We start from the raw sequence: 17603 nt of genomic DNA, 5'->3' as shown, positions 1-17603 counted from the left end.
TATGAAGTTTTCTCCAAGGTTCATCGGTCCTTATCCTGTGCTACAAGTTCTGAATCCTGTGGTCTGCAAGTTGGGTTTACCTTCTCATCTACGCATACCAAATGCCTTCCATGTTTCTTTTCTTCGTCCTCTCGTCCTTAATCGTTTTCATTCAAAGTCTTCTAGCCCCACCTCAGTAGAAACTGAAACCGGTACAGACTTCGAGATCAAAACTATTCTGGACTCTCGTTATCATCATAAGAACCTGCAATATCTGGTAGAGTGGAAAGGTTATGGTCCTGAGGAGAGAAGTTGGATAAAAGCTTCTGAGGTCTCAGCTCCTCGACTAATCCGGATTTTCCATTCTAGACACCCTACGAAGCCAGGGAAGTATCCAGGGGGTACTGTCATGCCGCCGCGGCGGCCGCCGTACTTACCCCTCCGGGCACTCTGTGTCTCCATGCGGCCGTCCTCGATGGCGGTCTCCAGCTCCCTGCGCTCCGTCTCGCGATCGTGAGTGTGGACGTCGCGGGTACGCCCGGCATCCACTGAAGGTGCGGGTGACGTCATCAACACTTCCCACCAATCAGGTACTGGCGGGAAGTTCAAATTCAGACGCCGGGCTGAGCTCCGGCGCCTGAGTATCATCTTTTCTACTTAGAAGTTGTGATCTCCAGTGCTCCTGTATTGCTGTGGCTCTCCGTGCCTCCAAGTACCTGAGCGTCTCCACACACCTCAGTGCCTCCAAGTACCTCAGCGTCTCCACGCACCTCCAAGCACCTCAGCGTCTCCACGCACCTCAGCGCCTCCACGCACCTCAGCGCCTCCACGCACCTCAGCGTCTCCAAGCACCTCAGCGTCTCCAAGCAGCACGCACCTCAGTACCTCCAAGCACCTCAGCGTCTCCAAGCACCTCAGTGCCTCCAAGCACCTCAGTATCGCTCTCGGTGAGCTCACGGTATTCTTCACCAAATTCATCAGCGCCTTTTCAAGTCTTGTCTTTCAGGAGACCTTCCGCCTGTCATCCAAATCCTGCATGAGGAAAACCTACATTCGGCCATCTCTGCTCCGGCCCAGTTGCGGTTCCTCTTCCCGGTCATCGGAAGAAACCCCGAGTCCACAACACTCCCAAACCAGGTCAGTGATACAGCCAAAGAAGATTTAAGCAAAAGACTGACTTCACTTTTCCCCAATAGTACTGTTAATACATGATTAGTCCCTGCCTCTGTCTATTACTATATACTGCTTTCAAACATTAGCAACTATAGAAGCTATAAAAATAACAGTTACTAAATATGATTTAAAAATAACGTTTTTGCACACTCTAAGAAAACTGTGTAAAAGCGTCAAATAAAATAGAAGTCCCCATGGATAATATATCAAAATAAATAAATCCCTGTTTTCGAATGAGGGTACCCATGGGTCTTTAGGTGCCAAGACTGGGGAGATAGGTTACTTTAAATGCAATTCCTCCGGAATTTACAAATATATGTTGTGCATTTGCTGGGAGTGGATGGGGCTTGATGACTTTATTTCACTCCCTCCCGAATTCCCACCAGCAATTAATGGTAGTTGGTAATTGGCAAGTATGATTTTGTTTTACCTCATTAAAAGTTCTGTAGTGCTGAGGATGAGTAGGGCTTGTCCTTAGAGCTTTTCATGCATATAATAAAAAAATATTATATGCACTTTTCCAGTGCTGTGAAAAATCTTTAATCCATACAAGTATTCTGAGGACAATACTAATTCCCAATCAATACATTGATTCTGTAAACAATATGTGTCACAATAGAGTTATACCCTTTAAAATAAACATAAACACCCCTGTGTGTAGAAAAAGAAAGGTGTAGTCTCTTAGTCTTGAGATTGGAGATATTTCTTATTCCAAATAGAAAAGAGTCCATGACGACTCCAAAATGTTAATGCAATAAAAGGAGATTTATGGTAAGACTTACCATTGTTAAATCTCTTTTTGCGAGGTACACTGGTTTCCACAGGGAATAACATCGGAATGTAGAGTTGGATCTTGATCCGAGGCACCAACAGGCTAAAGCTTTGAGTGTTCCCAGGATGCACTGCACCGCCTCCTCTATATCCCCGCCTCCAGGCACTGGAGCTCAGTTTTGTTAACCAGTCCAATGCAGTAGCAGGTAAAAGAGACAACAATAGTTAGTAGTCACAGATAACGACATTCTCAAGACAGGAGAATGTACCAGCGGCTAATGCCATACAAACCCAAAGAAGCTAAGTGCGTCAGTGTGGTGCCCTGTGGAATCCAGTGTACCTCGCAGAAAGAGATTTAACAATGGTAAATCTTACCATAAATCTCCTTTTCTACAGCGGGGTACACTGGTATTCCACAGGGAAAAACATTGAGGATGTCCTAAAGCAGTTCCTCATGGGAGGGGACGCACTGTAGTGGGCACAAGAACCTGGCGTCCAAAGGAAGCATCCTGGGAGGCGGAAGAATCAAAGGCATAGAACCTTATGAACGTGTTCACTGAGGACCATTTAGCCGCCTTGCACAATTGTTCTAGGGACGTGCTACGGTGGGCTGCCCAAGAAGGTCCAACAGACCGAGTAGAACGGGCCTTGATAGTAGCAGGAGCTGGAAGTCCAGAGCAATCACCATTCTAATCCATCTGGCCAAGGTCTGCTTATTCACAGGCCAGCCAAGTTTGTGAAAACCAAAAAGGACAAAGAGAATCAGATCTCCTAAGAGAGGTGGTTCTCTTCACATATATACAGAGAGCCCGTACCACATCCAAAGACAGTTCTTTTGAGGACAAACCAGGAGAGATAAAGGCAGGAACCCCAATCTCTTGGTTAAGGTGGAAAGACGACACCATCTTAGGCAGATAACCAGGGCAAGTTCTAAGAACCGCACAATCACGGTGAAAAATCAGAAAGGGTGACCGACAGGATAAGGCACCCAAGTCTGAAACCCTTCTAGCAGAGGCAATAGCCAGCAAAAACAAGACCTTAAGTGTAAGCCACTTAAGTTCCACAGACTCAAGAGGTTCAAACGAAGACTCTTGTAGGGCATTCAGAACAACCGACAAATCCCAAGGAGCCACAGGAGGAACATAGGGAAGTTGAATCTGTAAAACACCCTGAGTGAAAGTATGAACATCAGGAAAAGTCGCAATTTTTCTCTGAAACCTTACAGACAAGGCTTAAATATGAACCTTGAGGGAGGCCAGCCGAAGGCCTAAGTCCAGGCCCTGTTGCAGAAAAGCCAAAAGATTGGCAGTACTGAACTTGTACGCATCATAATTCTTAGCCGCACACCAGGTGAAGTAAGAATTCCAGAGCCTATAATAAATCCGAGCCGAAGCCGGTTTACGGGCTTTCAACATAGTTTGAATGACCACCTCAGAAAATCCTTTGGCCCTCAGTTTCACGATCCGGACTACTGGACATTATTTTTTACCTTTCAGGTGTCTTCTGAGGCTGGCTCAGCGTTCCAGGGCCAGGTCTCAATCATGTTGCTAAATGTCCTTACTTCATATTTCCTCTCTGCCAGTCTGCAGGTGCTGTTACAGGGAACTCTTAAATGGAATGACGTTTCTAGTTCATTGCGGCCTCCGCTGCCATTACTGAACTCTCAGTGCGTGGACGGATCTGTGTGGCATCTCCTGTCAGCTGCGGCCTTTGCCGCGATTACTACAGTAAAGCACTACAGGTCTGTGCGGCGCCTCTCACCTGCTGTAGCTTCCGCCGCCAGCTCTGGGAGGTTGCTGTGCAGTTCAACATTCACTGTGTGCTGCGGCCGCTGCCGCCATTACTGTGAAATCTCTACATGGAATTACAAACCAGGTTTCCCTCCAAGAACCAGTATGGGCGCAGCCATGTTGGTTCTGATCACATGATGATAATTCCACCAATCTACAGTCTCGCTGAGCCCTGCCTAATTGCTGATCCAATCCCTGCACTGCTGAGGGTATAAAGGGACTGACCCGAGACCAGGAAGTTGTCAGTGCTTTGGTTGTCATTACCAGTGTATCCTGTCTCTGCTCTCTGTGATTCTAACTGTGTTCCAGGTATTCCAGCTCCTGAAGTCTCCAGCTCTGCAGAGACCTGCACCAATCACCACCCTGCGGTGCTTGCCTGAGTCCATAGTATCCTCACTGCCTTCTGCTATTGGCAGTGCTCCAAAAACACCAGCTTCCAGCATTGGGCTTCCAGTGGTATTCAGCTACCTATCACCATCAGTGCTCCGCCATCTGTGTTTCTGCTATCTACAGTATTCAAGTCATCCGTTTTCCTAATTCATCGATCTCTAGCATCACCAGTGTCATTCAACCCCGCTGTTAACACTGGTTCATCCGCACTTCATTCACAGTTCTTCATTATCCATTCTATTCGGCAAAACCGGCAGTCTACAAGTATCACTCATTCTGCAGTACATTCAGCCTCTGTACTACATCTGCTGACCAGTTCCAGCTTCCATCTACTCTACAGCACCTAGGTGTTGGTAACAGGACTTTCCATCTCCTAACTCCCAAGCTAGCCTTGTGCAGATACCACACCTAAGGGAATATTACAACTGCTATTTCTTGTGGAACTATGTACTGTTTTCAACTGCCGGTGTACCACCAGAACGGTGTTTAATAAACCAACATTCATTTTATCTTTGTTGTCATGGTCACATCTTCGGGTATTGGTGGTAGAAGTCATTCATGTCTAGGAGTCCTATTCTGCCACCTAGATTCACCTTTACACCAGCCCTTACAACTGAGGCTGTCCCAGACCAACACCAACCCTCAGTTGTGACACTCAGAACTGAAGCTTCAAGAGCCACTCCGTCAAAGCCAGTTGGGCCAGATCCTGGTAGACACAAGGGCCCTGAAAAAGGAGGACTGGCCGTTGCGGAAGTAGAAGAGGACGCTCTATCAAGAGACTCTGCAGGTCTGAGAACCAAAGCCGTCTGAGCCACGATGGAGCGATTAGGAGTAGTAATCCTCCTTCTTGCTTGAACTTCCTTATTACCCTGGGCAGGAGTGACACTGGAGGGAACACATATGGCAGCCGAAAGTTCCATGGAATTGCCAGTGCGTCCATGAACGCTACTTGAGGATCCCTTGTCCTTGCTCCGAAGACCAAAACCTTGTGATTGTGTCGAGACGCCATCAGGTCTACATCTGGTAGGCCCCACTTGTCCACTAGGAGTTGAAAGACTTCCGGATGAAGGCTCCACTCTCCGGCATGTACGTCCTGATGACTGAGGAAGTCCGCTTCCCAGTTGAGGACCCCCGGAATGAACACTGCCGATATGGCTGGCAGATGCCGTTCCACCCATAGAAAAATCTTTGACACTTCCATCATTGCCATGCGGCTTCGAGTGCCGCCTTGATGATTTAAGTATGCCACCGTGGTGGCGTTGTCCGACTGTACGTGAACAGGCCTGTTCTGTACCAGAGGCAGGGCTAGTTTCAGAGCATTGAACACTGCCCGCAACTCCAGAATGTTTATCGGAAGGAGAGATTCCTCCCTGGTCCACCGACCCTGAAGAGAGTGTTGTTCCAACACCATGCCCCAACCCCGCAGACCGACATCCATCGTTAGGAGGACCCAGTTGGAGATCCAGAAGGGACGACTCCTGCTCAATCGTTGGTCCTGGAGCCACCAGCTCAGAGACAGACGAACTTCCGGAGTCAAGGAAATCATGTGAGACCTGATCTGGTGAGGCAGGCCATCTCACTTGGAAAGGAATAACCGCTGCAGAGGGCGATAATGAAATTGAGCATACTCTACCATGTCAAAAGCCGACACCATGAGGCCTAGTACTTGCAACGTCGAGTGTATCGGCACACGAGGGCGAGAGAGGAAGCATCGTATCCTGTCCTGAAGTTTCAGAACTTTCTCCGGAGACAAGAACAACCGTTAGTTGCGTGTGTCCAGTAACGCCCCCAGGTGTACCATGCTCTGAGCAGGAACCAGCAAGGATTTCTTCCAGTTGATGAGCCACCCGTGAGCTTGCAGGAATTGGACCGTCAGCTCCAGATGATGGAGAAGAACCTCTGGGGAGTTTGCCAGGATCAACAAGTCGTCCAGATACGGCAGGATCCCGATACCCTGACAGTGAAGGGCTGTCATGACCGCCATGACCTTGGTGAAGATTCGTGGAGCCGTGGTCAGTCCAAAAGGTAAGGCCTGGAATTGATAATGTAGGGTGCGAATAGCAAACCACAGATATTGCTGATGCGACATGGCAATAGGTATATGTAGGTAAGCATCCTGTATGTCCAGGTATACCATATAGTCCTTGGGCTCCAAGGCCAGAACAATAGAGCAAAGAGTTTCCATACGGATTATTGGATACCGTCTCAAATTTGTTCAAAGACTTGAGTTTGAGAATGGGCCATGAGGTTCCATTCGGTTTCGGGACTAGGAATAGCGTTGAATAGTACCCCCTGCCTCTCTGAGCCAGAGGCACCAGCACTATCACTCCTGTGTCCAGGAGGGATTGTACCACCAAATGTAGAGTTTTTGCTTTCAACGATCCAAAGGGATATTTGTCAAGCAAAACTGATGAGGGGGACGTTTCTTGAAAGAGATGGCGTATCCTTGAGTGACGACTTCCCTCACCCAGGCGTCCGAAGTGGTCTGTAACCATACCTGGGCGAACCGGAGAAGTTGGCCTCCCACCCTGGGGTCCCCCAGGGGGAGACCTGTGCCGCCTTGCAGCAGGCTTGTCTGGTTTGGAAGCAGGCTGACAGGCAGCCCAGGAACGTTTAGGTTTGGGCTTAGAGATTTTGGAAGTGCGAGCCTTTTTTCGGCTATGCCTGACCCTTTGCATTACTTGGAGGTCGAAAGGAACAAAAGGTGGCACTTTTAGCCTTCGGAGCCGAAGGATTAGTACTCGGTAGACATGCAGTTTTAGCAGACGATAAGTCAGCAACAATCTTGTTCAGATCTTCCCCAAAAAGGATGTTTCCCTTAAAAGGGATCACCTCCAATGTCTTTTTAAAGTCCAGATCCACAGACCAGGACTGCAATCAAAGAAACCGGCGAGCCAGAATGGACGTAGTAGATGCTTTTGCTGCCAGCACACCGGCATCAGAGGCCGCCTCCTGTATGTAATGAGAGGCTGTGGTAATATATGAAAGACACTGTCTGGCATTATCAGAAAAATTAGAAGGTAGCTCCGCTTCAACTTCTTGAACACAGTCTTCAATAGCTTTTGAAGCCCAAGAAGCTGTTATAGTAGGTCTGTGTACAGCACCCGCAAGAGTGTAAATAGACTTCAAGCTGTTATGAGCCACGGCTGTGGCTCATTCCTGTTTTGCATTTTTGGTTATGTATTTTATGTTATACTTCTGTTTCTGTTCCCTGTGGGTGTCATGGGGTGTTCGGAGCCCACCCTTAAAGAGAGGGTACTGTTATGAACCACAGGTAGTGGTTCATTCCTATTTTATGTTTATAAGTAGTCTTGCAGGCCAGGATTTCCCGTTGCTCTGGTGATATTTCCAGATTTCCTGAGTTCCAGAGTTCTTGAGTTCTGAGCTAGTCTCTGCCAGTTCCTGAGCTCCTGTCTAGCAGTGTCTGTCTAGCTGCTTCGAGTGTCGGTTCCTGTGTCGATTCCAGTGTCTGATCCAGTGTCCTGCCGTGAAGCGTTCCTGTCCAGGAGTCCTGTGGCTTTGTCTGTGCCTGGTCGAATATCTGGCTTCTTGGTGTCCACCTGTCTGTCGTTTGGGATTCTGCCTGTCCTCCAGTTCTGAGAGTCTGTGTCGGCTACGTTGGGGGTTCCTGTCCGTTTGCCAGTATTTGTACCGGTTCTGTGAGTAGCGGCTTTGCCGCGTCCGTCGGCTCAGGCCGCAGTATTCTTTGGTTATAATTTGTTTCTGGTGTTTTGCAGAGGGTTCTGCTTGTGCTGTCACCGCCGGTACATAACGGTTTTGTGTCGGCGAGTGGACAGCATTTCCTTTGTTGTTCTTTTCCTTTGGCGGCGTGCCGCACATATATTTAGGTTTAGGGTTGTTAGTAGCCCCTAGCCTTCTGTTTGTTTTAGCTAGAGGTCCCCTTGATATTATCCTGTCTCGGTTCACGCCTTGTCTCAATCTAAGACCTGGGGGCATCGGAGTTGGGCAGACCTAATCCGCCCTTCAAACGCGGCTGCCGTGGGCCCAAGAAACCATAGTCACACAGGCGTGAACGGACCACACGGGTGAAACAACGGAGGTAGGGTGCTAGGGGCTATTTCCACACCACACCTCGTTTCAGCGTCACGTTCTGGTGCTCAGGACTCACTACGCAACATCTCCCTTGTTCTGAGCACCAGGAACCTAACACAAGCAACCCTCCACACGCTTATCCGTCAGTTCCTTCAGAGAGGTGACGGTAGTGACAGGCAGAGTAGAAGTCACCACCAGACGTGCAACATGCGAGTCCACTGGAGGTGGTGTTTCCCAATTTTTACTTAACTCTGCAGCGAGGGGATAACGAGCTAGCATCTTTTTAGACAGGGATAATTTCTTTCCTGGAGACTCCCAGGACTCCTGATGTATGTCAACTAGATGGTCAGAATGTGGCAAAACTAATTTAGTGACCTTCTGACGTTTGAACTTATCAGGTTTCTTAGACGTATCCAGAGGTCCAGTTTCATAATCGATCTGAAGAATCAATTTGATAGCCTTCAAGAGGTCAGGAACATCCACCTGTGTTGTAGATTCCCCATCAGAAGCATCTGCATCAGTGTCTGATGGGTCAGTATATACGTCATCTTCATCAAATGAAGTATCCGAAACATGCGTGGATTGTGAGGAAGAAATGGCCCGCTTAGATGACCCTTTGGTCCTAGGGGTGCGAGGGTCAGGCTTTTGTATAACCAGAGACTAATTTAACTGCTGAAACTGAGTCGACAGAGAATCCACCCATGGTGGATTTACAACAGGGACAATATGTGATTGTACAGGCACAGGAGGTCCCACAGGCGGTGCAAGTCTCATTACTAGCGTAGTCAGTAAATTAGAAAAAGCAGCCCAAGGTGGGTCTTGGTGTGCCACCGATACTGCAGGCTGACCGAGCGGTACAGAACCCCCAGTACTTGGACCCTCAGCGGCGTCAGCATTGCATGATGCAGGATCAGCCACAGATCTCCCGCTCTGTGACCAGAGGCGTATCTAGTATGGGGCGAGCAGGGCACGTGCCCTGGCAGCCCTAGCAGAGGGGGGCGCCACCGGCACCTGCACGGCCCGCTCGCCCCATGCGACAGGGATTCAGCGCTCTCCCTGTCTACCCGGCTGCTGTGCCTGTCACACTGTACAGGCAGCGGCATCGAGGAGCCTCCCCCTACTCCCCCCCCCCTGCAAAGTCTACATTGCACGTGCGCGACCTCGGAGGCAGGGGCATCGGAATGGGGGGGTCAAGGGTGCAGCTCGCTCCCCCCAAACATGACAGAGGCGCCATCCACCCGGATCCACAATCCCTTGCCTGTGCATGGTGCCGCTGTCGCCAGCTGCAGCGGAGCCCACTGTATCTGAAATAACTGCTGCGGGCAAGTGCGGCATCCAACCCAAAGCCTATGGGGTCCGCCTGTCACCCCCTGGCAGAGTGTTCACGGAAACCGGCCGCGCGGCGCCGCTGCGTGCACATACGAAGGGAAGAAAGTACCACCGATCACCACATGAAGCACATGTGGGAGCAGAGCGGGGAGCCGCGAGTGCTGTCAGAGAGTGAAGGCGGGCTCTAGCAGTGTACACTGCTGCCTGTCCCCTCTCTTTCTCCTCAACAATGGAAGCACCTTTTCTGCAATGCCACTGATCTGCTGCGTACTATGTGCTGCCTGAGCTTCTCCTCCGCTGGGTGCAGCTAAATCATAATCTGAGGGGAGCAATGCTGCTCTGCCCCAGCATCTTATCACTGTAATGTAGCTGAAGCCTGTGTATGCGTGTGTGAGCAAGTGTGTGTGTATGATATACCAGGCTCTAATGTGCATGTAACCAGGTCCTCTCCCACCCAGGCCCCAGTGTGTCACCATTCACCCACCCCCCAATATGTGTGTTCCCATATCCCTCACCTGGCCCCACTATGTGTGTTCCCATATCCCTCACCCACCCCCCAGTATGTGTGTTCCCATATCCCTCACCCACCCCCCAGTATGTGTCCGCATATCCCTCACCCACCCCCCAGTATGTGTGTCCGCATATCCCTCACCCACCCCCCACTATATCCCTCACCCTCCCCCCACTATGTGTCCTACATATCCCTCACCCACCCCGCACTATGTCCCCCCCATATCCCTCACCCACCCCCCAGTATGTGTGTCCCCATATCCCTCACCCACCCCCCAGTATGCGTGTCACCATATCCCTCACCCACCCCCCAGTATGTGTCACCATATACCTTACCCACCCCCCAGTATGTGTGTCCCTATATCCCTCACCCACCCCCCAGTATGTGTGTCACCATATCCCTCACCCACCCCCCAGTATGCGTGTCCCCATATCCCTCACCCACTCTCCAGTATGTGTCCCCACATATCCCTCACCTACCCCCCAGTATGTGTCCCCATATCCCTCACCCACCCTCCAGTATGTGTCCCCACATATCCCTCACCGACCCCCATGTCCCCCCCCATATCCCTCACCCACCCCCCAGTATGTGTCACAATATACCTCACCCACCCCCCAGTATGTGTGTTCCCATATCCCTCACCCACCCCCCAGTATGCGTGTCACCATATCCCTCACCAACCCCCTATTATGCGTGTCCCCATATCCCTCACCCACCCCCCAGTATGCGTGTCCCCATGTCCCTCACCCACCCCCCAGTATGCGTGTCCCCATGTCCCTCACCCATCCCACAGTATGCGTGTCACCATGCCACCCACCAGACCCCAGTATTTGTACCCATATCCCTCACCCGGCCCCACTATGTGTAGTTACTTGACATAATGTGTATAATGGCCTTTACCTGGGGTAATGTGTATAGGTGTCTCTACCTGGCATAATGTGTACAAGGGGCCACTCACTCCAAGCTACTCCATAGAGTTCCGTACATGTACAATTGACCTATCTAAAGTGTTCAGAAGTTAGGGGCGCCAAATTGAGATTTTATCTTGCCCCCCCAACCAAAAAACACTCTGACACCCCTGCTTGGAGGTGCGCGTGCAGGTGAGCAGGCTAAACAGTTAAAAGCAGTTTAAACTTTCCTGTCGGGATGGGTGCGGGACAGTGTGCGTGTGTGTTAATTGTGTGTGTGTGGGACAGTGTGAGTGTGTGTCAATTTTTGCAGTCCAGTGTGTGGGGGAGGGGAAAGTATGAGAATGTGTGTAGTCTGAGTAGGTGTGTGTGGGGTTTGGGGGAGGCCAGTCTGTGTGTGTGTAATCTACAGTGTGTGTGTGTGTGTGTGTGTGTGTGTGTGTGTGTGTGTGTAAGTAAGGGGGTGGGGCAGTCTGTGTGTGTGGGCGGGATGTACTAATGGCCATTTACCAAAGAGGGATATGTATTAAACCATGGGCACAGAGATGCCCTTCTCACTCACCATCCAGCTGTGTGGCCGAGCCGGGGCGGGTGGAAAGCCAGCAGCAGGGGCAGCATGCCGGATATCAGCAGCCGAGGTTGCGGGCTGTAAGGCACGTGTGGAGCCCAAAGTCGGAGATCGGCAGCATGTTAACTGGCAACAAGCGGCTTCTGCTTCCGCGTTCAACATGCTGCCGATCTCCGGCTTTGGGCTACGCAGGGTTCGGGGGATGGGTGTCCTCTGCCGAGTGTACTGCAGCTCCGGGGGTGTGGGCTCCGGAGGATCTCAGCACTGTTGAATATCCAGCTGCCTCAAGTATGTACAGCCCGCACCTCGGCTGCATAAAGAGCCGGATTAAGGGGGGTGCTCCAGGGGTAAGTACCCCGGGCCCCCCTGTCTAAAAGGGCATCCCACCGGAGATTGGATCTGTAATCCGATCCACGGCACTGCGCTGCGCTCTCCTCCCCACTGACAGCCCAGCCACCGCTCATCACAGCCGCCGGCGCTGCAGCTACAGAGCTGGCTGGGCAACCTGCTGAGCGACGGCTCAGCCGCCCAACAAGAAGTCAGTTGCAGCCTGCGGCTCAGTCATGCAGGCTGGACAAAGAAATTTCCCCAGCAGCGTGGGGATTTGTGCTGGTGGGTGCAGAGGAAATTCAGGCTCTCACCCTGTTTTGTATAACCACATCAAATGACTTCAACCATTCTATGTGCCAACACTCTAATGAATAATAGTACAATGCCAATTGAGATGTATTAGGAGTAATCTTAATATTCCTGTAGACACTATTGATGTCATACCTTCTGAAGAAACCGGCATTTCCCTACGCCGGAGAAACGCGTTAAGGTGGGAGCCACATTATTGATGGATCAGCCTTACCAATCTGCAACATCTGGTATAGACCGTTAGTGCCCCACATCCTTGCTCTGTCCTAGTTTGAGACTTGCTGTTTGCCTCGCGGCTGTCGGCCGCAGTCCTCCACCCTCATTGCCGCTTGTAGCGTCACCATCTCAGCACGGGACTCCTCACTGCTCCTACGGCTGCTTGCCGCTTCAGCTCTGTTGTTCATCTGTATGCCGTCACCCTTGTGCTACAGGGTTCGGCAGCGCCTTCCAGCATTGACCATTGTCCGGAACAAGGACGCAGTGGGGTATGTAAACAATACTGGTGAGAATTACAACTAACACAGCCCGGTTAAAACACCCTCATATTGTCCAAGAGTGGAGAGACATTGTTGTTTAATGAGGCTCATTATTGGGACAGAATAATCTCATACATAAAAGGACTATCTTGTTCCTAACAGTCCACGCCACATTGTGATTATCATACATAGTATGTGGAATCTACAGTGATTTATATTCAATCAGGACGTATGGACATCAATAGTGTCTACAGGAATATTAAGATTACTCCTAAGACATCTCAATTGGCATTGTACTATTATTCATTAGAGTGTCGGCACATAGAATGGTTGAAGTCATTTGATGTGGTTATATTAATATGTTTTATGAAGATACTATAGCATCTATATCAATATAATAATAAATTGTTCATTTTTTATTTATGCGCTCCCTTGTATAGTGTATTCTATATTGTTTATTTATATACCTTCGGTGATTTCAGATCACTGAGTGGGAGTCGCCTAGTCTTGTGTGGTTATATTTTAAATTTAACTTTTCAAAGCGCCTGTATTGAAGTATCCCTAAATAGGGTTATTTCATCTATTGTATAACTCACCCTGTTTTGTATGCGAGTAAGAACATATTGATTTTTTTTTTTTCAAGTGATGCATTATATTGGAAATTAGGCCCAGAGTTGTGTGTATAATATAAATATAAATATATATATATATATATATATATATATATATGATTTTAAACCTACCGGTAAATCTCCCTCTATGCCCCTCCTCCAGACCTCAGTTAGAAAACTGTGCCCAGAGGAGACGGACAGTACAAGGAAAGGATTTTTGTTAATCTAAGGGCAAGATTCATACCAGCCCACAACATCCACACCGTATAACCTAGAATATACGAACCAGTTAACAGTATGAAATAAAACAGCATCAGCCCGGGACTCATCAAAACTGTAACATAGAACTTTACAAAGGTGTTTGAACCCGACCAAGTCGCCGCTCGGCAAAGCTGTAATGCCGAGACACCTCGGGCAGCCGCCCAAGAAGAGCCCACCTTCCTAGTGGAATGGGCCTTTACTGAATTTGGTAACGGCAATCCAGCTGTAGAATGAGCCTGCTGAATAGTGTTACAGATCCAGCGAGCAATAGTCTGCTTAGAAGCAGGAGCGCCAATCTTGTTGGCTGCATACAGGACAAACAGTGCCTCTGTTTTCCTAACCCGAGCCGTTCTGGCTACATACATTTTCAACGCCCTGACCACATCAAGGGACTCTGAACCCTCCAAGTCCCGCGTAGCCACAGGCACCACAATAGGTTGGTTCATATGAAAAGAGGAAACCACCTTAGGCAAAAATTGAGGACGAGTCCGCAACTCCGCTCTATCCACATGGAAAATCAGATAGGGGCTTTTATGAGATAAAGCCGCCAACTCAGACACTCGCCTTGCCGATGCCAAGGCCAACAACATGACCACTTTCCAAGTGAGATACTTTAATTCCACTGTTTGAAGAGGCTCAAACCAGTGAGACTTAAGGAACCGTAACACCACGTTAAGGTCCCATGGTGACACAGGAGGCACAAAAGGAGGCTGGATATGCAGCACTCCCTTCACAAAAGTCTAGACTTCTGGGAGAGAAGCCAATTCCTTCTGAAAGAAAATGGATAGGGACGAAATCTGAACCTTAATGGAGCCTAATGTTAGGCCCAAATTCACTCGTCTGTAGGAAGTGAAGGAAACGGCCCAGATGGAATTCTTCCGGAGGAGCATTCCTGGACCCACACCAAGACACATACTTCCTCCATATACGGTGATAATGTTTTGCTGTCACGTCCTTCCTAGACTTTATCAGAGTAGGAATGACCTCATCCGGAATGCCCTTTTTCGCTAGGATCCGGCGTTCAACCGTCAAACGCAGCAAGTCCTGGAACAGACAGGGCTCCTGTTGCAACAGGTCCTCTCTGAGAGGAAGAGGCCATGGATCTTCTGTGAGCATTTCCTGCAGATCCAGATACCAGGCCCTTCGATGCCAATCTGGAACAATGAGAATTGTCTGTACTCCTCTTTGTCTTATGATTCTCAACACCTTGGAGATGAGAGGAAGAGGAGGGAACACATAGACCGTCTGGAACACCCACGGTGTCACCAGGGCGTCCACTGCTACCGCCTGAGGGTCCCTTGACCTGGCGCAATATCTCGGAAGTTTCTTGTTGAGGTGTGACGCCATCATGTCTATTTGAGGCAGTCCCCACTGACTTGCAATCTCTGCAAAGACTTCCTGATGAAGTCCCCACTCTCCTGGATGTAGATCGTGTCTGCTGAGGAAGTCCGCTTCCCAGTTGTCCACTCCCAGAATGAAGACTGCCGTCAGAGTGCTTACATGATTTTCTGCCCAGCGAAGAATCCTTGTGGCTTCTGCCATTGCCACTCTGCTGTTTGTTCCGCCTTGACGGTTTACATGAGCCACTGCGGTGATGTTGTCTGACTGAATCAGAACCGGTAGGTCGCGAAGCAAATTCTTGGCTTGACGAAGGTTGTTGTATATGGCCCTTAATTCCAGTACGTTGATGTGTAGACAAGCCTCCTGGCTTGACCATAGACCTTGGAAGTTTCTTCCCTGTGTGACTGCTCCCCATCCTCGGAGGCTCGCGTCCGTGGTTACCAGAACCCAGTCCTGAAAGCTGAACCTGCGACCCTCTAGAAGGTGAGCACTCTGCAGCCACCACAGGAGAGATACCCTGGCCCTGGGGGACAGGCTGATCATCTGATGAATCTGTAGATGCGACCTGGACCACTTGTCCAGTAGGTCCCACTGAAAAGTCCTTGCATGGAACCTGCCGAATGGAATGGCCTCGTAAGATGCCACCATCTTTCCCAGAACTCGAGTGCAGTGATGCCCAGACACCCTTTTTGGCTTCAAGAGGTCCCTGACCAAGTTCATGAGTTCTTGGGCCTTTTCCATCGGGAGAAAAACCCTTTTCTGGTCTGTATCCAGAATCATGCCTAAGAAAGGCAAACGGGTCGTTGGAACCAACTGTGACCTCGGGAGATTGAGAATCCAGCCGTGCTGCTGCAACACCCTCAGGGAGAGTGCTACGCTGTTCAGCAACTGCTCTCTTGATCTCGCTTTTATTAGGAGATCGTCCAAGTACGGGATAATTGTGACTCCCTGCTTGCGCAGGAGCGCCATCATTTCCGCCATTATCTTGGTGAAAATCCTCGGGGCCGTGGAAAGCCCAAACGGCAACGTCTGAAATTGGTAATGACAATCCTGTACAGCAAATCTCAGGAACGCCTGATGAGGCGGATATATGGGGACATGAAGGTATGCATCCTTTATGTCCAGGGACACCATATAATCCTCCCCTTCCAGGCTGGCGATGACCGCTCTGAGTGATTCCATCTTGAACTTGAACCTTTTTAAGTATAGGTTTAAGGATTTTAAATTCAGAATGGGTCTGACCGAACCGTCCGGTTTCGGGACCACAAACAGGGTTGAATACCCCATCCCCTGCTGAAGCAGGGGAACCTTGACCACCACTTGTTGAAGACACAATTTTTGAATTGCTGCTAAAACTACCTCCCTCTCTGGGGAAGAAGCCGGTAGGGCCGATTTGAAAAACCGGCGAGGAGGCACCTCTTCGAATTCCAGCTTGGGCCCTCATTCCGAGTTGTTCGCTCGCTAGCTGCTTTTAGCAGCATTGCACACGCTAAGCCGCCGCCTACTGGGAGTGTATCTTAGCATAGCAGAATTGCGAATGAAAGATTAGCAGAATTGCGAATAGAAAATTCTTAGTTTCTGAGTAGCTCGAGACTTACTCCTACACTGCAATCAGTTCAGTCAGTTTCGTTCCTGGTTTGGACGTCACACACACGCCCAGCGTTCGCCCAGACACTCCCCCGTTTCTTCAGACACTCCCGCATTTTTCCCAGAAACGCCAGCGTTTTTTCGCACACTCCCAGAAAACGGCCAGTTTCCGCCCAGAAACACCCACTTCCTGTCAATCACACTACGATCACCAGAACGATGAAAAAATAAGATTTTACTTATCGGTAAATCTATTTCTCGTAGTCCGTAGTGGATGCTGGGGACTCCGTAAGGACCATGGGGAATAGACGGGCTCCGCAGGAGACAGGGCACTCTAAGAAAGAATTAGGACTACTGGTGTGCACTGGCTCCTCCCTCTATGTCCCTCCTCCAGACCTCAGTTAAGGAAACTGTGCCCGGAAGAGCTGACAGTACAAGGAAAGGATTTTGGAATCCAGGGTAAGACTCATACCAGCCACACCAATCACACGTGATAAACTTACCCAGTTAACAGTATGAACAACAACAGAGCATCAGACAAACCTGATACAACCATAACATAACCCTTATGTAAGTAATAACTATATACAAGTATTGCAGAAGAAGTCCGCACTTGGGACGGGCGCCCAGCATCCACTACAGACTACGAGAAATAGATTTACCGGTAAGTAAAATCTTATCTTCTCTAACGTCCTAGTGGATGCTGGGGACTCCGTAAGGACCATGGGGATTATACCAAAGCTCCCAAATGGGCGGGAGTGTGCGGATGACTCTGCAGCACCGAATGAGCAAACACAAGGTCCTCATCAGCCAGGGTATCAAACTTGTAGCACTTTGCAAAGGTGTTTGAGCCTGACCAAGTAGCCGCTCGGCAAAGCTGTAATGCCGAGACCCCTCGGGCAGCCGCCCAAGAAGAGCCCACCTTCCTTGTGGAGTGGGCTTTTACTGATTTTGGAAGCGGCAATCCAGCCGCAGAATGAGCCTGCTGGATCGTGTTACAGATCCAGCGAGCAATAGTTTGCTTTGAAGCATGAGCACCCAGCTTGTTGGATGCATACATGATAAACAGCGACTCAGTTTTCCTAACTCTAGCCGTTCTGGCTACATGAACCTTCAAAGCCCTGACTACATCCAGTAACTCGGAATCCTCCAAGTCACGAGTAGCCACAGGCACCACAACAGGTTGGTTCATATGAAAAGATGACACCACATTTGG

The 17603-nt window shown here is 49.7% G+C and overlaps 1 long non-coding RNA gene across 1 annotated transcript in view; it reads right to left on the bottom strand.

Annotated features, from left to right (window-relative positions):
* LOC134927626 (uncharacterized) overlaps positions 1–17603 on the bottom strand; it is a 78347-nt gene that overhangs the window by 25161 nt on the left and 35583 nt on the right. The window lies entirely within an intron of this gene.

Source organism: Pseudophryne corroboree, chromosome 5, assembly GCF_028390025.1.
Source record: "Pseudophryne corroboree isolate aPseCor3 chromosome 5, aPseCor3.hap2, whole genome shotgun sequence".
Lineage (NCBI taxonomy): Eukaryota > Metazoa > Chordata > Amphibia > Anura > Myobatrachidae > Pseudophryne > Pseudophryne corroboree.
The sequence above is the reverse complement of the archived record's forward strand: the minus strand, read 5'-3'. Positions and strand labels throughout refer to the sequence as shown.